We start from the raw sequence: 21,840 nt of genomic DNA on the forward strand, positions 1-21,840 counted from the left end.
GAGAGTCTGCCCGGCCACTGTAATGCCTTTGGGTTCTACCGCAGACTATCTTTGAGAGCCTTGGAAAGGCCCGATTCTGGCTGGCTCTGACCCTTGGCTTGAGGTGGGAATCATTTTGCCCACCGTGGCCAGCCCATCCCTTTCATCCTTCTCATCCCAACCTAAGAGGTTCCTGTTGGCCCCACAAGACTGGCCTAACCCCACCTCTCATGCTTCTCACCCGACCCCTGCGCCACGGTGCTCACTCTGTGGCCCCTCCCTCAGCCCACTCGCTGTCAATGAGGCTGTTCTTACTCATCGTGAAGGACCCTCCGGGCCAGAGTGGAACTGTCCCTGTGGGTTTCTGGGCCGATAAACCTTTATTGGAGCAGAGAGCCTCATCTTTCTCCCACGGATCGTTTGGTGGGTTTGAACTGTGGGTTTAACGTCCGTACATCTGCCGCAACCACTTTCCAACACACTCTGCAGGACCGCTATTAGCAGCTGAACTCATGACCCGCGAAGTCACCAGGGTTCAATGTGGACTCAACGAAGTGAGTTTGGTTTAGTCAAGCGATGGGGAGTTTAGGCGAGTGATGGGGAGTCATCCTGAATTCTTGAAGTGGGTCCAGTGTAACCACACGGACCGCTTCACAGAGGAAGAGAGGGGGAAGAGCTTGTCAGAGGTGTGGCATAGCCCGCCATTGCTGGCTCTGAAGATGGAGGAAGGAGGCCACAAGCCAAGGGCTGCGGTGACTACGAGAAGCTGCAAGCGATCCTCAGTTTACAAGAAAATGGAGAGTGTAGTCCCATTTCAGCCAAAGAACTGAATTCTGCCAACAAGGGAGACGCAAAGAAGCAGGCTCTTTCCTAGAGCCTTCAGAAAGCACGGCCCAGCCGAAGCTTCCATTTCCAAGGGCCAAGGCCCATGTCGGGCCTCTCAACTCCAGCACTATGAGCTATGTAGCATTTTATGTCATGGGTGGTGGATTCCAACTGTTGAACTAGATTAGCACTCTAGCGCGTGATCCACTAAGCTACCAGGGCTCTTGGCCTTTCCCTAGGTGAGCCCAAGTCCATTTGGGTCTCTGACGTAGTCCTCATGCCTCGTGTCAAGTCTGGCCAATAGCAGACACAAAAAAGATTCCATGAACGAGACACCCTGGGATACGCAAGGTGAAGATTCAGCTGGAGAGGACAGGGAAGGCACCCCTCAGAGGAGCTGTGGCAGGCAGAGCTCAGCACCATGGGGAGCGCAGGATTTCCAGATCAAAAGAGCTGCCCTGTCTACCATCAGGACAGGCTGAGAAGCAGGGTCTGCCCAGCGGAGCAGCTGAGGTTTTTGGTCAACTGTAAACAGGTGCACAGTGAGAGGGGCTCCTCGTTGTCTGGGGTGCAGTTGCCCAGGCTAGGGCATGTGGGAGACCCCTGACTCTACATCCCTCATAAAGCCGCAACTGTTTTTGACTTCGACTCTCTCTTTCTCCAGAAGACAGAGCAGGGAGGGACCACAACTCGGCCATCCCCACGAAGTCAGATACCCAGGCACTTGGACCCTGCAAGCTACGAGACCAGGCATCAGGGCACTTCCCACGGGTCAGCAGTGGACACAAAGATGGAACACCCTGGAAGCCTGACTCTGCAGATGAGTTTGAAGGCAAGATTTAGCTCCCACTGGTTCCCAGCTCTTTACCCAGTGCCCGGCCCAGTGACTCTGAACAGGGGCCAGGCGACGGCTTGCAGGGAGAAAGCCTGAGTGCACAAACAGAGAAAGGACTTTTTGCTCTTTGGGTTTTGGCTTGGAACAGATAAGTGGCACATAATCCACATGTCCTACAATGAAGAAGTTCAGTCATATCAAGAAGAGTTGTTGGACAACCATTGTCATAGTTGATTTTAGAACAATTTCTTCTTTCTTGTCCTCGTCGTTATTAGCTCCCCATTTCCCTCCAACATCCCCTGCCATGCCCCCAAGAAACCATTAATCCAGTTCCTGTCGCCATCGATGTGCCTCTCCTGGAGCTCAAATACAGGAAGACATGCAAGACCAACCAACTGACTCCAAGGGCAGAGTAAAGCCTCAGTGGGAAAGAAAGGAGAAAATATTGCAGTGAGAACAAAATTAAAATGGGTCAAAAGGAAGATCAAACGATAAGGTATGACATGTTACTCTAGCTGCATCGGCAGTGATCCACTCTCCAGTGCCCTCTGCGTGGCAGACAGCAGGCTGCCCACCTCCCTGGCCTGTGGTCAGAGAGGAGTCACCGGGGGCTTAATCCACGGCTATTTCCCAAGAAAGGGTCTCACGAAAAATTGTGTGATTCCCGTTTAGTATTAGGAGACCTAATCATTAGAATGGGAAAAGATAAATAACAATCCTCTCTTCATATATTTATAAATCATTCCCCCAGTTCCAGCACTTACTCTCCCCAGAAGCCCCCGGAGACAGTGATCGGGAACTTTGCCCAGTGTCCATGGCGGTGAGAAAGGGGTTGCGTGGTGGATGGAGAACCACCTGCAATGAGAGGAACTGGGGGCACAGGCAGCAGCAAGGAGAGAAATCCACCACATGGGCGGGGCCATTGCAAAAGGACTCCATCGTGTTAGTGAACAAAACTCAGTGAGCAATACTCTTCTACTCTTTAAGATTTAGGTGTAGGGTACAAGTCTAACCACCTGGACAGGAAGTCCCATGCCAACCTCAGGATGGTGAGAAGGGGCTGGGGGCCCAGGAGAGACTTAAGCTGTATCTTTAAAAAAATCTGAAGCTGATATGGTAAAATTTTACTATATCTGCCTAGTGTTATTACCTGCCCAGTGTTCTCGTGATTAAATGTATTTGTTATATTATTCTCTGGATTTACAAAATGTAATCTTTTGAAGTCTTTTCTCTCATTTTTTTAATTGTAAATTGGGTGGGAGTTTCCCTTTAGTTTTCCATTCAGTGAGCCAGACACATGTTGCTTTGTGACATATCCTACAGAGTGACCCTCTTTCTACTTCCTCTCAGTGTCTGCTAGTTCACTCTGTCCATCTCTCCTTGCCGTCCTACCTTCTGAGCTTTCTCGCCGGCAAACACCGCCCTTTGGATCCCTTGTGGTGCAGTGTGCTAATGTGTGTGTTACTGTTAACCTGGTTGGACTGACTGTGACTTGGCTGAAAGTTAAGCCGAGGGAGCTCAGTTCAAGGCTTGAAGGGGATCGAAGGGCCTGAATCATGAGACTCTCTAGAGTTCTAAAAATGTTTTTTAAGGGTCAATAATTTTTAAAGCATCTCAAATGACCCGAAATAATTTAGGAACCAAGGGGTTGTTTCATGTGGCATTTGAAATGGAAACTATTAGAGCTGTTTTACTTGAGGCATGTACCTGGGATTCATCCTTGAGTTAAATTCTCCTAGTTGCCTCGCTAGGAACCTTGGTGGCATAGTGGTTATACGTTGGGCTGCTAACTGCAAGGTCAGCAGTTTAAAGCCACCAGCCAGTCATAGGGAGAAAAACAGGGCTTTCTACTCCTACAAAGGGTTACAGTCTCATAGGGACAGTTCTACTCTGCCCTACAGAGTCACTATATGGGTTGATCTTGACTCTGTAGCAGTGAGTTAAATTGCTGTTGAGTTTCCTAGTTACTCAATTCGGTCTCCTGTTCAGCAGGCTTCCCTCTAAGCTAGGGGTCCTCAAACTTCTAAACCAGCGGGCCAGTTCACTGTCCCTCAGACCTGATGGAGGACCGGACTATATATATATGAACAAATTCCTATGCACACTGCATACATCTTATTTTGAAGTGAAAAAAAACAAACAAGCAGGGTAAAGTCACCAGCGGGCTGGATAAATATCCTCGGCGGGCCATAGTTTGAGGACGCCTGCTCTAAGCAGTACAAGTCTCCATGAAACTCTGCAGTCTCCTTGCCACAAAAATCCCTGCCTCTCTTCCCTCTACTTCTTCACCCCATGTCCTCCCACTGCATCTACCCTGTTTCCCCAAAAGTAAGACATCCACCGAAAATAAGACCTACTTGCAGTTTTGCCTCTTGCTGAAATATAAGGCATCCCCGGAAAATAAGACCTCCCCAAAAATAAGGCCCCCCAAAGCTTCCGTAACTCTGGACTCTGGACCGTAGAGGTTGGCACTGCCATGCAGTTCATTGTTGGCTGCAGTGCAGCTGGAGCAGACAGGAAGTGCGAAGTCTCTTTTAATAAAGCAATAAATAATAAATGTGTAACGTATTCTTCTTCATGAAAAAATAAGACATCCCCTAAAAATAAGACCTAGCGCATCTTTGGGAGCAAAAATTAATATAAGACACTGGTGTGAGGGGCGATACTGGGAGGGTAGAGGGTGAGTGGGTTAGAAAGAGGGATCCAATTATAAGTATCTGCATGTGACCTCCTCCCTGGGGGGGCGGACATCAGAAATGAATGAAACAAATGAATGAAATGCCGGACAGGGCAAGATATGACAAAATAATAATTTATAAATTATCGAGGGCGCGTGAGGGAGGGAAGAGCAGGGTGGGAGGGGAAAAAAGAGGACCTGATGCAAAGGGCTTAAGTGGAGAGCAAATGCTTTGAAAATGATGAGAGCAAAGAATGTACAGATGTGCTTTATACGATTGATGTGTGTATGGATTGTGATAAGAGTTGTATGAGTCCCCAATAAAATGTTTTATTTTTTTAAAGACACTGTCTTATTTTCGGGGAAACAGGGTAGGCATCTGGTGGCCCCATCTTCAAACCACCACCAACAACCATTCACCTGATGATAGCACATTGTCTGTGCAGTAGAAACAATGGCTCTGCACCATCCAGCATGCATTTGAATCCCCAGAATTTCGGATTCAGCAAGTCTGGGATGGAACTGCAGAATCTGCCTTTCTCAGCAGGTGACTTTGAGGACTCAGGGGCGCCTGACCCAATGGGAGAGTTGGGCATCCGATAAGGAAGATTGAAGGAGAATCGATGTGTTTCAATGATGGTCCTGGTGAAGAATATTGAGGGTGCCATGGACTTTCACTGCCAAAAGAACAAACAAATCGGTCCTGGAAGAAGTACAGCCAGAATGCTCCTGAGAGGCAAGGATGGCGAGACTTCAGATTAGGTCGTTGGGCCATGTTGTCAGGAGAGGCCAGTCCCTGGAGAAGGACATCATGCTGGCGAAAGAAGAGGGGAAGCTAAGAAGAGGGAGGCCTTTAACAAGATGGATGGACAGAGTGGCTGCAAAAATGGGCTGAAGCACAGGAGCCATTGTGAGGACCGGGCAGTGTTTCATTCGGTTGTGCATACAGCCAACATGGGTCGGAACTGACTCGATGGCACCTAGCAACACCGACAACGATCAGCACTCAGGTTGTGCCAGTGCCACAGATTCAGGAACCGCATCTTGAGAGCCTCTGTGGTAGAGAATGCTGCAAGGGTACAGCTCCTGCACTGTCCCTTCCTGGTACCCTCTGCCAGAGCGCACCAGCACATCCCCGAGGCTAAGTCGTAGTCCCTCCGAGCAGAGGACCTATCTAACCATGCTCGGTTTTGTCTGCGCCGCAAGCAGCTAATTCTTGACCAGAAGAGTGCCTTTATTCAAAAGTCTAGATTATTGGCTGAAGAACGAAGGGGGACATGTGGGGGTCGGGGGGTGGGGTGGGCGATAGGTCAGAAAAGCAAAAAAAGCTGAAAGATGAAGAAAAGCAACAAGACCAGAGGAAAGACAGAAATTATAAAGTAGATGCTCCCCCTTCTTGCTGCTGCAAAGTGACCCCAGAGTTGGCAGCTGCCCACTCCAGCTGAGAGAGGACAGAGGGACCATTTCTGGTTCCTGTATGCAAATGTTCTCCCCCACGCCCTTCCCCATGCTGGTGCCATGCTCGCCAGAAGAGGGTAAGTTATGACTGGCACACATTCTCTCTTCTGAAAACTCGTAAGCACCGGATTTTGTTGTCACCATCTCTTGCAGGGCCTTCTGAGTTTTGGGATTTTTCTTGGGTCTTTTCAAAGCTTTCTTGGAGCTGACCTGGCGATCTGTGTCCACAGGACCTGTCCCTGGTGGAGTCTGCCACCAGGTATCCATGGCAGAGGGAAGAGGAAGTGTAATTAGTGGGGGGGCTTCCTAATCTCAGGAGCTTGGGACTTAAAAATATTCAGTCTAGAAGCAGAGGAGGAATAACAAGACGGCAAAAAGGACAACGTGGGGAAGGAATTAGATTCGTGTCCAAGAACCTCCTCCTGTAGGAGTGGACACTGAGTCAGAAAGATTAAGTGACTTACTTGAGGTTTACAAGACAAGAAGGTAGGTGAGAATTTGAATTCTCTAATGACCGTTCTCAAGCGGAAAGAAAGCAAGTCGTCTGTCTTTGAGATTAGACCTGTTGGTCAGTCTCTCCCCTGACTACCACCTAATGGACTATGCCTCAGAGCTAGATAGGAACAGGACCTGGATCTTGTGCATGCAAGCCCTACCACCAGTCTGGAATGTTCTCATCCTGTCAAGTGCATTCCCAGGAGGCCCGATGACTCCTGGCTCTTGGTGATTGGCCTATGACAATATCCTGTGGACGCAGGACTGCTCCTTCATTGATCCTCTGCTTCTAGGATGGAGCTGGTCACTTGTGTGGTGGCCCAGCCAGTGTGGACCATGCTCCCCATGGAGGGAACTATGCAAGACAAGAAGATGACTGACCAACCCAAAACACTCCAGGCACGTGCAGTTGTGGCATGCTCACTCTGTGTCAGGTACTAGACCTGATACCGTGTCACTGTCATGAAGGCTCTGTAGAAATCACCCCATGGCTGGGCACAGGAGTGGGGCATGGGGGAGAACGGGGGGCTCAGAGGCCAGACCTTTTGGTACAGCTGTTTTCTGAGCAGAATGGGGCCAAGGCAAGAGGCCAAGGAGCTAGGAAAACATGCTGGAGGCGAGAGGGCCCGTGAGCCTCCAGCCTTTCCTGTGCAAGATGGTGAGAGAGCGCTGGCCACTGCTTGAGGGCCTTGATTTTCTCATGTCCGCAAAGAGATTTACTGAGATGACACATGTCAAGCTCTCAGGATAGTGCTTGGCTCCCCCCGGGCCATCAGTCAACGGATGGCGTGTTTGCCTGGCGAAGCTCTGGTGGTCAGTTGCTTGGTCAAACTGTGGTCTACGGGCTCTTAGGAAGTTGCTACCTGAGAAGAGAGCAGCTTGCCCTCCCTGCTGTGAGTGAGCATCATCCAATCGTGGAGGCCTGAAGGAAGGGGAGGTTTCCCCAGAGAGAAGTCGGCGTCCAGACTGTAAATAAACACCCTGGCAGCATGCCTCTCTCTCTCCCTGGGCCTGACCAGGGATCTGGGAGACAAGACTGATGGAATTTCCAGCCCACCCCCTGACCTACAGCACCCAGCCTGAGACACTAACCAAATATAATGTTGCCAGTCTGACTGCAGCTTGGCCTACCCCAACATTCTTGGATGGACAGACCCTTCTCCGGTGGGACCTTTGTCCAGTACCCCTGCCCCGGCTCCCACTCCCTGCAGGCGTCCCTTCCCACCCCCCAGGACCCAAAATAGAAGTGAGGCAGGAAGCTGCACATGGGCCCAGAAGCCTTGTACTCTTCTCTCTGAAACCACCAGCAGGGAGGTGGGGGGGCAGAGGGGGGGGTACTGCTCTCTCATCTACAAAATGGGGGTGATTTCTGCTTCACAGGATAGTTCAGAGGGACACAGGGGACAGTGGGAGTGATAACACTGTGTAAGCCACAGGAGTGAGCTTGGCACCCTTGAACTTGGGGCAGGCCTGAAAGCTGGGTGGGTTTTGTCAGGTGTCAGCCTGAGTACCCATCATTATTTTCTCTCAGAAATGGGGGCCTCTGTGAGCTTTCCCATCACCTTCTCGGACACCCATGTGCGTGTAACCCGGCAGTCAGCCATCACTACGGCCAGGGAGGGCTTTCCTCCAAGTCTCAGACAAAGAAATGACTCTCTGACAGCGCACGTGTCAGTCATGAACTGACAGACCCTGATCCTACACCGGGCCGGACTTCACCAAGGCTGGTGTTCAGCGGGTCGCTTGGGCAATACACTGGCTTAGGTCTGAAAGGGGTCGCCTCCCTAACTTTACCCCCGTGGACACGCACCAGGCCTCTGTGTGACTTTTTTCTCGTGGAAGAAACGGGGAGCACGGTGTGGCCGTTGCGCTCACAGCTCGGTGTGAATCACGGGCTCTAACCTAAACACATCGCACACTAGCCGCTCCTCACCGCAACCCTGCCAAGTGCGCACAACTAGAGAAACTGAGGCCCACGCAGAGCGATTAAGAAGAGAGCCCGTTCAGCTTCTAGGTTGGAGCCCACGGGTCCGTGCTCTCTGCGCTCTGCTCCATCCCCAAAAGGAGCACATGTTTCTTCCAGGCTGGTCTTGCTGCTCAATGTCCCAATGAGGCCCTGGAGGAGGCAGCCGGCTCCTGGATCCCCGGTGCAAGGCTTTGGGAACACACTGGCCCCAGACTTCCGTACTGGCTCACTGTCCAGGTCTGAGCAGCTGTGGCCACAGCCCCTCTCTAATTGGGGCTGAGAGGGGATAGCCAGCTGGGCATAGCCGTGGCATAGCCAGCTGGTCCCAGGCCTTTCCCTGGTCCCTGGCAGAGGCATTGGGCAAGTCTGATGATGTCACCCTTCTCCTCGTACCACTGGGCATTCTCCTGGAGTGGGAGTGAGTGACGGGTGCGACCTGTCCTTCCTTGGTTTCAGCACCCTGCACACCGGCATCCGTGCCAGGCGCAAAGGTAGGGCATGAAGCCAAGAGAGAGGGTCAGGCCCTGGCTGCAGAGCAGGAAGAGCAGGCTAAGCTGCCATGGGCTGGCCAGAGTTGGGGCAGGTTGACCCATGTGGGAAGGCCTGAGGCCAGTCACGTGGAAGGCAGGTCTGAGCCAAAGAAGAAGGCAGAGGAGAGAGGGTCAGGCCAGGTCTGAGATCAGGAAAGGGGCAGGGCCAACGGTGTGGCAGGCCCTCGATCCAGTCCCTTCACACAGTTCCCAGGGGACACGGGAACAGCACCTGCCCTGTCTACATCAGAGGCCCCCAGCCAGTGAGCCCTGGTGGAACCAGTGATAGGCTATGAGTGGAGATAGATGGGGATGTCGGAACAGTGCTGGAACTCAAAGGGAAGGCCGTGTCACACGGACATTTTGGGATTCTAGATTTACCGCTGAGTCTTCAGGTTACTGCAGTTGGGACTGAAGGTTACCTCGGTGATGACCAGCTCCAGCTACCTGAGTGTTACCTGCCCCCTTCTCATCTCCTCCCACAATGACTGACCACCTGCCAAGTCTGCTTCAGAGGGGCATTTGAACTCTGCCCATCCCACCCGCCTCCTTGAGGGAGGTTTCACCCTAGTGACCATTCCAGAGGTGGCAGAAATAGGGACAAGTCACAGCACGACCCGGGTCCATCAAACAAGAAGAAGGAGAGGTGGACACACGAGGAAGAGAGACGGCCCAAGTGGGGATGGCCCTTGGAGATGGGTACCTTAAAAGGCCCTGGGTGCCACAATCTGGGTGTCACCCTTGTTCTGGGCACCGCTCCGTGCCCCAGTTCTGTCTGCCTGTGGAATGAATGCAAGTGGTGGATCTCAGTAGGGTGCCCGTTGCTTGGCCTGCGGACGGACCCCCTGCCATCCTCTAAGCCAGCGGCCAGTCAGCACACTTTTGAGATGGAAGAGCCAATGCTGTCTCTCAAAACACTTTAAAAATTATGTGAGAGCCATAATATATATTACAGACCAATGGAATCACCATGCTCTGCATAATATCCTTTCATTGTTTTTCAACTTTACTTCAGAGCCAAATGTACATGCAGGAGCCGCAGTTGGCTCACCCTGTTCTAAGCCGGGCTGCAAATTGACCTTCTCCCATCACTTCCAGGGGACCCTGAACTCATGTTTAATTAAAGCTCAGTCTGTTGTCCTCTGCCTTTCTGCCTTCCCATCTAAAAGCAACTTCATGACAACAGAGGCATCAGGAGAGTGACCACTCAGAAGAGTCCAGCCTCGGGTCTGTGCCTGGCTGTGGCGACCGGAAACCGCAGCAGGACCTCACAAAGATGGTGCGGTGCATGGCCCAGTTCATAATAGATGGGGAAATTGAGGCTCAAATGGTGAAGTGACCAGCTCGGAATCACGTGGCTGGGAATGGCACCCTGGAAAAGGACCATGCAAAATTAGGCTCTGAAGATGCTACCCTGATTCTCTTGGACATGATGCTACAAATTCTCCCTACCAGCAGCCTCTCTGCAGTCCCTCACACCGGAAAAGAGACTTTAAGTAAGAATAATCCATGTTTTCAACCACTTGTCTGTCTGTCATACTGTGGTAGGTGTGTGTTGCTGGAAGCGGTGCTACTAGGCTTGAACAGTAAGGATGTTACCTGGAGCAGTGAGGTGCGCCTGACCCAAGCCATGGTCTGTTCAGTGACCTCCTATGCATATAACACTTGGAAAAAAGAAGAGTCGCTGCATTTGAATGCTGGGGAAGAGTGTTGAAAGTACCACGAACTGCTAAAAGGACAAGCGGGTCTGTCTTGAAAGGACAGCCAGAGTGCTCCTTAGACACATCTTCCACAGTTTGGACATGTTGTGAGGAGAGACCAGTGCCTGGAGAAGGACCTCGTGTTTGGGAAAATAGAGGGACACAGGGAGAAAGAGGAAGGCCCCCTAGGAGACTGACTGGCATTGAGGCTGCGACCACGGGCCCCTCGGAGGAAGGATTGTGAGGCTGGCCCAGGACAAGTGTTTCCCTTCTGGAGGGCGGAAGGCCGCCACAGCAGTCAATGCCGCTGGGGACAGGCTTCCCTGTGGGCCTCTCCCCGTCTCATAATATCCTCGTCATGCCTCAGTCTTCCCAAATGAGCCCCACCAGCTGCTCCTTGCGACGCTGCAGCTGTCTGCTTTTGTAAAGACCAGTCTGGAACTCGCTGGGCTACGGCCCCTCTGACCCTAGCCGTCTGCCTCAGTGACAGTGGACATGGCCATTTGGGTTTGGGCTCTCCCCCAAGCTGCCGGCACGGCGACCCACTATCCTGTTGGCAGCAGCTCATGCATGTGGCGGCTTTGCCTTCAAAACCGTCGCAAAGGAGGATTCACCGGATTCGCTCACCTGGTTCCTCGGGGGGCTCATTGGTTACAAAATGAGAACAGCGACTATTGATTCGCTGTGTCTTAGTTCGATAGTCCTGGGGGCGGGGGGGGGGGTGTTGGTAGGGAGGGGTAGGAGGGCAGGTGGGAAGAGGCAACAAATTACAAAGCTAAAATGATGTCCCGAGTCATGTGTGTGTGTTTGGGGGTGGGGGGAGGGAGAGTTAAATTCAAAAAGGTCATGTCCTTTATAGTTTTTTTTCAACAACGAAAGAAAGAAAGAGAGAGAGGGAGGGAGGGAGGAAAGAAAAGAAAAAAGAAAAGAAAAGAAAGGAAGGAAGGGAGGGAGGGAGGGAGGGGGAGAGAGAGAGAGAGAGAGAGAGAGAGAGAGAGAGAGAGAGAGAGAGAGAGAGAGAGAGAGAAAGAAAGAAAGAGAGAGAGATGGGGGCAGAATAGTACCCAACAGGCAGGCAGGTTAAAGTGCAAACCTCCAGCCCAGAGCTCCATTGTGGGCGCCAAGGCGAAGCCGTGGAGCAGGAGCCGGGAGGGAGGAGCGCATCTGATCCTGGCTCCAGTTACCAGACGAGTGATCAGCGTGTTTAACTCTCTGTGGTTAATATCGCGGACGCATTTGGCCGTCGTCGGGGTTTCGGGCACGGCCCAAAACCTGGATCTGCCTGGTTGTGGCCAAACTTTGTTTTTAACCACTAATTAAATTCAGGTTGTTTGATTCACATCTGGCTGATGAAGTCAGTGCATGGCTCAGGGCAGCCTGCTTTGCTGACCAGAGGCCAGAGCCCCAAGCGCCCAGTGAAAGCACATCTTTTCCTGGGGGTACCAGGCCCACCCTCCAATTCGGCACTTTAGCTCCATGAAGGGGCGGGGGGAGTTCTTTGGACAAGCCCAGTCTCTGACCTTACCAAAGCAGAAAGCCAGGTGTAGGGATTGAAGCCCCTGAATGTTTCCCTCATCCGTTGGCAAAGTTAAAGAATTATACATGTGAAGTCCCTAACCAACACTGCCGTCCTCCCTAGGTGTGGCGGCTGCTAATCCCAGCAGCCCCCAGGAAACCAGCTTTGGACGCCCTCCCGCACCCCCCATCCCCACCCCTGGTATTGCGAGTGGCGATGGGGAAGGATGGGAGGGCAGGGGCAGCCCTTGTTCTTAATGGGGTCGGCTCTGGTTTGGGAGCTGCCTTGCGCACATGGCTCAGAAGACCCAGACCCAGTTACGCTAAAGGCATGTTACGCTAAAGGCATGTTACGCTAAAGGCATGGCCTGTTACGCTAAAGGCATGGCCTGGCATGACGGCCTGGGTGGGAGCGGGGCGCCCCCACAACGCTGCAGTGAGCACGCGGGTCCTAGCGTACCTCAATTGTAATAGCCCTGGACTGAGGGTGCCCAGGCAGGGGCGCTTGTCTGGGCAACATGGCCCCCACCCTGACTAGCAGAAGGAGCATGGACGGTGCTCTTCAGAGCAGCCTGGCTGCCCAAGCCCCCTGTCAGTAAGAGCCAGGCTGCCTGCCACCTCCGTAGGCAGCTGCAGGGCAGAAATGAAAACCACTCCAATCCTGACTGGTCGCCATTGACCCTGCGCGTGGCAGGTGCTCCCGTCTCCTTGACTGCCGTTCATTGCAGAAGCAGGTGGCCGGGGCTCTGCTTCTGAGGTGCCATCAAGTGGGTTGGAACTACCGGCCTTTAGGTTAACAGCAAGCTGTATGCACCACCAGGCTCCCGAGACCCCTCCCGGGAAGCCTTCCCCCACACTCGCCCCTGACAAACGTCAGGGTGGGCTTGCTTCCACATCTCCCCCCTGAGACCCAGAGTGCACCTCTGTCCCACAGGGCCCCGTGCCGGCCCCCACGACCTTGGGGTGCCCTGCCTGGTCCTGGAGTAGAGAAACCGTGCTTTTCCCCTAGTGGGTGCGGTGGATAGGGTTTCTAATATATTCCTCGGTGACTCTTCATCAGCTTCAAATGTACCAGGATGTCCTGAGGGCAAAAGAACCGATTCCACTCTGATTAGCAGAAAGCCTCTTGGCCTGCCGCCTTCTCATTTTGAAATACTGACACGAAGCAGGGGGAAATCACTCAAGCTCAGTTGCTACTTCCTGCACTTAATTAAGTGGCTCTGCAGGTGACTCAACCCTCTCATTTCTCAGAATGACATCAGACTTATTTTCCATTTTAATAGCCTGCTTACCTAATTGATTTTTTTAATCCAATTTCACTTTCCAGTGCAAAAATGTATATAGATATATTTTTTCTCTTTGATCTGATTGCTTCACTCCAGGAAATGCTGAGTCCCAGAGGGGCTCAACTCCAACTATGACGAGCAAGCCCCTCGGTGTCTCGGTCACCAACGGCCCGGGTCAGAGCTGGAGGAAGGGACGGCGGTGTTTGCCTTATTTTCTGGTCACCTATAGAATGTCGACAGGCGCTAGAGTTGCAAATACAATGAGCCACCTGGCACCACTCTGAAGAGCACTTAGGTCCTGAGGTGTCATCGTAGGCCCTACGAGGCCCCACCCACGCCGTGGAAGCCACATTTGACCCTTAGACCGGGCCTGGCCCAGCCCAGAGAGCTCTCTCTGGCCCGGCCGTGACATTCTGCCGGTTGGCGGAGGGTCCCTCTGGCTTCCTCCAAAGAGGGAGTGGAGCTCATGGGCCATCTTTATGCGGCCCTGGGTGGGGGCAGAGAGGGTTTAGCACTGCACTGGCATCCACAAGGTCCGTGGTTCAGGCTCTCTTTCCTCAAGAGAGAGATGAGACTCTCTTGTCCTCTTGCCCCATGAAGACTGGCAGCCTTGGAAACCCTGAGTGACAGTGCAGTCCGTCCAGCCGGGGACTACGAGCTGGAATGGGCTTGAGGACTGGATGATGGGAAACAGTGCACGTGCTCAAGAGGTTGGGGGTTTGAGTCCACCCAGCAGTGGAAGTGGAGTCCACCGTTTCTCTGTGGTAGATCGCCACATCTTTCTGCCCAGATCTGATGACTCAGCCACTGGAAACCCCAGGGCCCACGGCTCCTCTCTGTCCCTCAAGGGGATCACCTCTGTGGCAACATTGCACGTGGCTATCTGCGTGTGGCTGTCTGGGATTTGGCACCGGGGTGGCATAGTGGCATAGTGGGTGATCTCAAGGTCAGCAATTCAAATCCACCAGCCACTCTGTGGGAGACATATGAGGCTTTCTGCTCCCAGGAAGTTACAACCTGGGAAACCCACCGGGGCAGTTCTTCCCTATCCTCTATAGTTACGATGAGTCCCAGTTGACTCCCTGGCAGTGAGTTTAGGGAGCTTGTCTATGATTTCTTCACACAGCAGTAGGTTGCCATGGTTGTTTATTAAATAGTGTTGTTTTTGGAGGGAAATGAGTAATTGCTCATCTTAGTGGAACATGAATTGAATTCAAGGGCTTTGGTGAGACCAGGCGCCAATGTTCAGCATGGTATTTGACAGTTGTTTGTTTTTGTTCTTGGAGTTTGCGGTTTTGTCTTATTCTGCTTCTTGGCTCCTCTGTCCGGTGCTTGGATGAGTTGGGTGAATTTCATTCTGGGTATATGTTGAGGGCTGGGTGCTCCACTTTTATTTCCAAAGGGCAGTTCTTCTCCAAAGACTGGTCTATCCCTAACAGCTTGCTCAAAGTAGGTGAGACCAAGTCTCGCCATCCTTGCTTCCAAGGAGCGTCCCCACTGTACGTCTCCCAGGACAGATCCACTTGCTCTTTTGGCAGTTCCTCCCACTTCCAATCACCTTCACCCGCACAATAGTTCAAATGCATCCATTATTCGGCAATCTTCCTTACTCACTGTCCAACTTTCACAGAGATTCCTGAGACCTCCTAAAAATTAGCCACCTAAGTGCGTCGCAGAGGGGCCCTGAAAAAGAGAAAGGCCTTTGACGAGATGGGCTGACAGATGGACTGCAACCATCAGCTCATGAGAACAATGGTGAGCATGGCGCAGGGCCGGGCGGTGCTTCATTTTGCTGCACGAAGGGTGGTTATCAGAGAACCGACTCGATGGCCCTCACATGAGCATCAATGGCTTGCAGCCAAAGAGAACCCGTAGACGGAGCAACAGTGTTGAGCAACAACTTATTGGACAGTAGACTAAGCTCTAAAATTCATTAAAAATTTCAAAGCATCCACAAGAAAAATAAAAGTAATCGAATTTTAAAATGGTTGGAGGACATGAACTGACATCTCACCAAAGAAGACTCCCAGAGAGCCACAGACACAGGAAGAAACGCTCAGGAGCATGAGCCATTCGCGAGATGCGAATCAAAACAGAAATGAGATCTTATTTCATCCCAGCATTAATAGCAAAGTTTAAAGAAATAGGAAATAACAAATGCTGGGGAGGGTGTGGAGAGATTAGAACCTTCGCACTCTGCAGAAGGAACTGTAAATGGTGCAATCACTGTAGAAAGTGGTATGAAGCTTCCTCAGAGTAGAAATATCATATGGCCCAGCAGTCGCTCTACTTGGTTTATAGCCTAGAAAAATGAGAGCCGGCGCGCAAATAGATATGAGCACACCATGTTCATCAGAGCGCTGTCCAGTGAGAGCAAACAGAGGGAGGCAACCTAAATGCCCGGCAGAGGAAGAACGGGTCAGCTTTGGTACCGAGTCATAATGCAATAGTACGCAATCCTAAAGAATAACACCACGCTTCAGAACACAGATGAATCTGGAGAACGTTGTGCGGAGCGGAATTGGTCGCTCACAAGGGGCACAGCAATATTGTATGAAGCTACAAGTATTAAAAAGTTAAGAATAGATTTTTACATGAAAAGAAACCTTTTTGGATGTTTACCCAGGCCTGCAACCGTGGCTCGAACGTCACAGCGCTGTGAAGCTGGCGCGGCATCAGCCAGCTTTGTTCTGCTGTCCATAGGGCATGATGAGTCACAACTGACTCGATAGCACTTCGTGGCAACTGCAGGGTGGGAGGGAAGGAGAAGCCACGGGCTGGAGGGGGGAGCAGTGCGGAGTGCGATGAAAGGGGAGGCAATCGGCAATAAGAGGGAGGTCAGGGAAAATGATGGCGGCAGGGTGAAAGGTATCAGAGGCAAATACTGTTCGATACTCTATCCTACAACCATGAGGATCTATGAGCAGGTGCCTAGATGGACATCAAGGCTGAACAGGTGAGAGGGGGAAAGGTATACAGACAACCATATATATATGCATGTAAATATATCCATATACATGCATGTATATGCACACACACATTTATATGTTTGTCAGAGGATAATTGTATATCCTGTGCTGCAACTGTATCCAGGAATGTGGTAAGGCCTAAAAAGGGGCAAGTCGTCAGAGCTGCTGAGACATTACCTGAACCCCTGATCCTACATCAGGATGGTAGTTTTAGGGGCCAGTGGCATAGCAGCTCACCAAAACGATGCTCTATATCCTAGTTTGGTAAATAACAATGGGGTCTTAAAAGCTTGTGAGCAGTCATCGAAGGTCCAACTCTCGGTCCCTCCCCATCCAGGGTTAAGAAGGGTGCTGACAACCAAAGGCGCATGAAAACAATCCAACGGCCTCTTGGACCACGGCAACATCGTCTCTGCAACCCTGAGACGAGAAGAACTAGATGGTGCCTGGCTCCCACTACCAACTGCTCTGAGAAGGCTCACGTTAGAAGGTCTTGGCCAGAGTGGGAGAAACTGTGAAACAGAACTCACCATCATGAAAGAGACCACATTTACTAGCTCGGTAGAGATAGTGGAGTTCCCACCCCAAGACTATGACTCTTACCCTAGGATTCACCTTTGCATTAGAATAATGAACCCCAAAACCCCCAAAAGTCCCATACCCTCAAAAGCTCGTTGCCACTGAGTCAACGCTTATTCACAGTGGTCCACTGTCGGTTTCCAAGACTGTGACTGTTGACGGGGCAGAATGCCCAGTCTTTATCCTACAGAGGGGCTGGTGGATTTCCACTCCTGATCATGCAGCTTACAACCCAATTTGTAACCACTGTGCCAGCAGAACTCCTAATAATAATCAACACTTGAGATTAAAAAGGTAGCTTTACCCAAGGATCGAGGTAGGAAGAAACGCCTAGGACCAGGAAGCACAGGGAGGAAGTGGGATAAGCCATACGGGGTGGTATTGCAATCGACGAGTGGAATCAGAACGTGTTTGAATGTAAAACTCTGCTCATCTCTGTCAACCTCCACCTAAGTCACAATAATTCTTTTTTAAGAAAAAGGACTCCAGACTGAACGTCACAGGAAGCAGCTGTTTGTCAAAAAGCCTTCATCCATCTTGTGTCACTGGTCTGCGCTTAGCCCACAGAACAACTCTGGGTGTATTCCTCACACCCTCTCAACCCAGGCCCTCACCCTCTCCCAATCCTGTGTCCCCAGGGAATAAAGACCTGGGCATGTCTGTCTGTTCTATGCATCTCATACTTCCCCTAGCAAATGTACTGGTACGCTGTGCTCCGTCAGCTCTCCCCCAGGAGAGAGGGGGCTGTAGCCAGGGCCGGCATGGGAAGGAGGCGGCCGGTGTCTAAAGTTCTCGTCACCCTGGGTATCCTTTGTGCAATTGAGGTTGGGGCAGAAAGTGTCACCTCTCAGTCTGTTTCCCTGGGATGCCATGTAGCAGAGCCTTCACCAGGGCCTGCTGGCTGCAGTGCCCTTCTGGGAGTGCCCATTTCCTCTCCATTCTGCATGGCACATGTGAGAGCAGCTCTCTGTGCAGCCCCCAGAGTCAGCCTGCCTGACTCTGTGATCCCTGCAGGTGGGATCTGCCACAGAGATGCGCTCACTATCTCTATTCCGTCTCTAATGGAGGGCCGACAGGACTCTTCCGTCTCCAGCTTTCCTGGGCTTGCTGTAACTGTCCGGAGTGGTCCAGACTCTTGTTCTTTAGCCCACCTTTCCCAAGTCATGCCCCCCCACCCCTCAGTTCCCTCCCCAGACTCCCTCCTGGTCTCACCTTTCTCGCTGCATGTGACCTTAGTTTACGGTCCACACAAGTCTATGGAGTCTTCTCTGTAAACAGCTTCATGCCTAGATGTCTTGACAAATACATGCCCAGTCTATCACTTCCGACCTTTCCCAAGAAGGTTGATACTTCTACCAGGAGGTGGACCAGCAGCTTACGGACGTGGTGGATGCCAACAATACTTATTGACCCCACTGTGCAGACCCTCGCTTTCCCTTTGAACCCGTTTCTCTAAACAGCAGATGCACTGAGCTCAAACTAATATTTGGACTATTATTTTGCAAAAAGTGCCTGTAGATATTGGTTTGTTGCAGCAAACACTTCGTTTGGCAAATAGTCAAGGGCTGTCTTACCAGAATAGCCCACCTGTGTGTCTGCAGATGTGTAAAGAGGATACCAACGCTGTTTGAAAAGGGCGAGGGTCGGGGAGACCAGCTTGCTGCCCCAGCTCTTTTCTTCCATGTAAAGCAGTACGGTAGGGACAGTTTAGCTGGGCCCGGGTTCAAATCTTGCCTCGGCCACTTTATCTGGGTGTTCCTGGGAAAGTTGGTTTACCTGTTGGAGACTCAGTCCCCTGGAGCACAGAGTAAGGGCGATGACACCTGCTTCACCAAGTTGATGGAGGTTTGAATGAGAAAATTGAGGTCACCCACTACCGTAGGGCACGGTTCTGAGCTGGCCCTCAGGACTCGCTGGTACTTTGTACCTTGTGTCTTAGCTTCTTAAGACTGCCATCAAAAAGCACATGTATTAACATCTCTTGGCTCCTTGTCCTGGGGTGTGGTGGGTGGGTGTGGATTCAGGGTGCTAGCAGAGCCAGGTTCCCTCTAGAAGGAGAACCAGCCTGGTCTCCCATAGTCCCTGGCAGCCTCAAGCACTCCTTGGCTTGTAGCTGCAGCTTTACTCCATCATCACCTGGCCATCTGATGACTTTCTTCAATCTGTGTCTCTTCTCCTTTTTTTTTTAGAAGGATGCTGTTTGGATGGGACTGGCATTGACCCTACTCCAATGTGACCTCCTGAGAACTGGTCACGTCTTCAAAGATCCTATTTCTAAATAAAGTCACATCCACAGCCACCAGCTTCTCGTGTGTCTCTCATTCCCAGGAAACTAGGTAGCCTCTAGCCCAGGATCGAATCACCTACCTGCTCCAGTGAAGTCCTACCGCAGGGACGTGTTCTGCCCAACACCCCAGCCTCGTGTGAAGCGCTCTTTGCTGTTTCATGCTATTGGCTAGTCGGTTCTGACTTACAGCGGTCTGTGGGACAGAACACACGTGCCCCAAGGCTTCCAAGGCTGTCCTGAGCATTTTACCAGGTCGATTCTCCTCCAGAGCCACTGTTGGGTTTCAACTGCCAATCTATTGGCAAGGCTAAATGCTTAATACTGTGTCACCAAAGCTCCCTGAAGACCCCTACCAAGGACTCAAGGAACTGCGGGGAGGCCAGGGAGCTGGCAAACCCAAGCCCTTCGTTTTGTGGATGACAAAGCAAACCAGAACGCGCAGTGGATCTGCCTACAGCCAACCAGCTTGTCAGATCAGAACTCTGGGTGTGATTAGGTCGCTGCTCAGCCCTTCTCCTCATACCAGCTTGCGGTTTTCTAGTCATCCTGATGGCTCACTTTTTGGCCATTGATCTTCTGAAGTCTATTGAGGTGGTGAAAGTCTTCATAGGAATCTTTTCAGCCAAATCATCAAAGTTTGAGAAGTTCCACTTAAGAACCAAGGGCCGCAGCGTGAAGCAAAGCCAAGGGACCCTCTTGGAGAGCTCATGGAGGGGCTTACTCTGCCAACCCTCTGGGCACACTTAGCACAGGAATGAAATCCATATGCTTGCAGATGACTTCGCCATGAAAGTCATAAGATTTAGCTACTTGGTTTTACACAAAGCCATTAGGTGCTCAAGAGGAGAGATAAGATTCCAATCCATATGTAGGAATTACCAGGACGCAGCAGAGTACCGATGAAACACACAATATTCCTCTGGTTCCTTGAGGCTCCCTCACCCCCCATCATCATGACCCCAGTCCTGCCTTTCAGTTCTGGCCAGACCTGAACATGTGCACTGGTACAGATAAGAGCTCATGACACACAGAATCCAGGTACGATAACCTCTCAGAAACAGAAATGGGAGTAGCGAAACCAGGAGGGGAGGGGAAGAGAGGAGGAAGGAAACCAATCACAATGATTGACACATAACCCTTACCCTCCCCTCCCTCCAGGGGTATGAAAAACAGAAACTGTGGGGGGAGGGAGACAGCAGTCGGTAGAAGATATGAAAATAATGATAATTTATCGTTTACTAAGGGGTCAGGAGGGTGGGGGGGCAGAGGGAGGGAAAACGAGGATCTGATACCAAGGACTCCAATAGAAAATAAATGTTTATAAAATAATGAAGGCAACATATGTACATATATGTTTGATATAACTGATGTAGGGATTGTTATCAGAGCTGTAAGAGCCCCCAGTAAAATGATCTTTTTATAAAAAAGAATTACCTTACCTATGGGCGGGGCCAGGCAGTCTGGGACTGGCTGCAAAGACTGCCTCTCAAAAGCCTGCCCCCACACCAGCTTCTGATATAGTGGTTCTTCGCCACCTTAGACTTTAGGCAGGGCAGACCCTTCCAGGATTCAGTTGCCTGACCTGCAGAGCTCATCGGGAGCTGGGCTCAAACCCTTAGCAACAACACATCAGCAAATAGTGATTGACCACATGGTCCGGTCCAGGGACTGCTCGGGACAAAAAGTGTAGATGGGAACAGAATATAGCAGGTTCTCTGCCCTGGTGACGCGTTCAGCCTGCTCCAGCAGACAGCCATGAGACAAGCACAGCCGAGACAGTGCACAGTCCCGAGAGAAAGGTGATCTAGCTCAAGGAAGGGTCCCCCGCGGAGTTAGCACGAAAGAATGAGTAGCATCGGGTATGTGGCGACGTGACCAAGTTGTCTTGGTCCTGGACACATGTCCAAAGAAGTGAGATGAAGTCTCTCCAACCCCGCTTGTGTTTCAGCTGAACTTGCCCTCCTTTGATAACCATTCAGACCAATGGTTAGATCTGATGCGTAAGGAATCTGAAGGGTTTTACAGGCTGGGACCCTGCCTTCTCTCTAAAAAAAAACAAATCTAACTTTATTTTTTTGTTTTTATTTACATATATATGCATTTTCCCCTCTGCCTTGTGGAATCTAATCTATACAAAGAAAAGCGTATTCTGTGTATTTGTACTACTCACCTCCTCACATTAAATCAGCAATGGTGGCCCATGAACCCCCCATGAATGTGGTTCTTTCATTGTTCTTTATTTCCCCCCTCCCTCCCTCCCGAGGTACCTGTCCCTTCCCTTCACTCCCCCAGCCCTTGACCCTGGCCCCATAATTGTCTTTAAAGTCTCATCCTTTGGTGTGAAACCACTTTTAGTTTTAGTGGCATCATGAAACATTTATCTTTATGAGATTGACTAACCGTGCTGAGCATAATGTTTGCTAATTTTGCTCGTGTCTTAAGGTGTTTGACAGACTCATCGTTGTTTTTTTAAGGATGCATAATATTCCATTGTATGCATGAGACAGTTTGTTTATTTCCTCCTCTACAATCAGAGTTTTTTCATTGTTTCTATCGTTTGCTATTATAGAATTCACTACAATAGATAATAGACACAGGTGTTCACCTGTCTGTTCCTGCTCTGTTCTTTATTTCTGTAGCGTCTATACCAAATAGAGAGTTTGCAGGAACATAAGGTAATTGTGTTTGCATTTGTTTAAAGGAGCTCTATAATAGTTTTCATAGTAGTTGTACAATTCT

General features: G+C 51.0%; 1 long non-coding RNA gene across 1 annotated transcript in view; it reads left to right on the forward strand.

The window, feature by feature from the left end:
- The window catches only part of LOC142461337 (uncharacterized), a 197,343-nt gene extending 178,230 nt beyond the window's left edge, over positions 1-19,113 (forward strand). Inside the window, exon 3 of the long non-coding RNA XR_012786885.1 lies at positions 19,004-19,113. This is a non-coding gene — a long non-coding RNA (uncharacterized LOC142461337). The remainder of the gene's footprint in view (positions 1-19,003) is intronic.
- Positions 19,114-21,840: the final 2,727 nt, after the last annotated feature.

This window comes from Tenrec ecaudatus, chromosome 11, assembly GCF_050624435.1.
Source record: "Tenrec ecaudatus isolate mTenEca1 chromosome 11, mTenEca1.hap1, whole genome shotgun sequence".
Taxonomy (NCBI): Eukaryota; Metazoa; Chordata; class Mammalia; order Afrosoricida; family Tenrecidae; genus Tenrec; species Tenrec ecaudatus.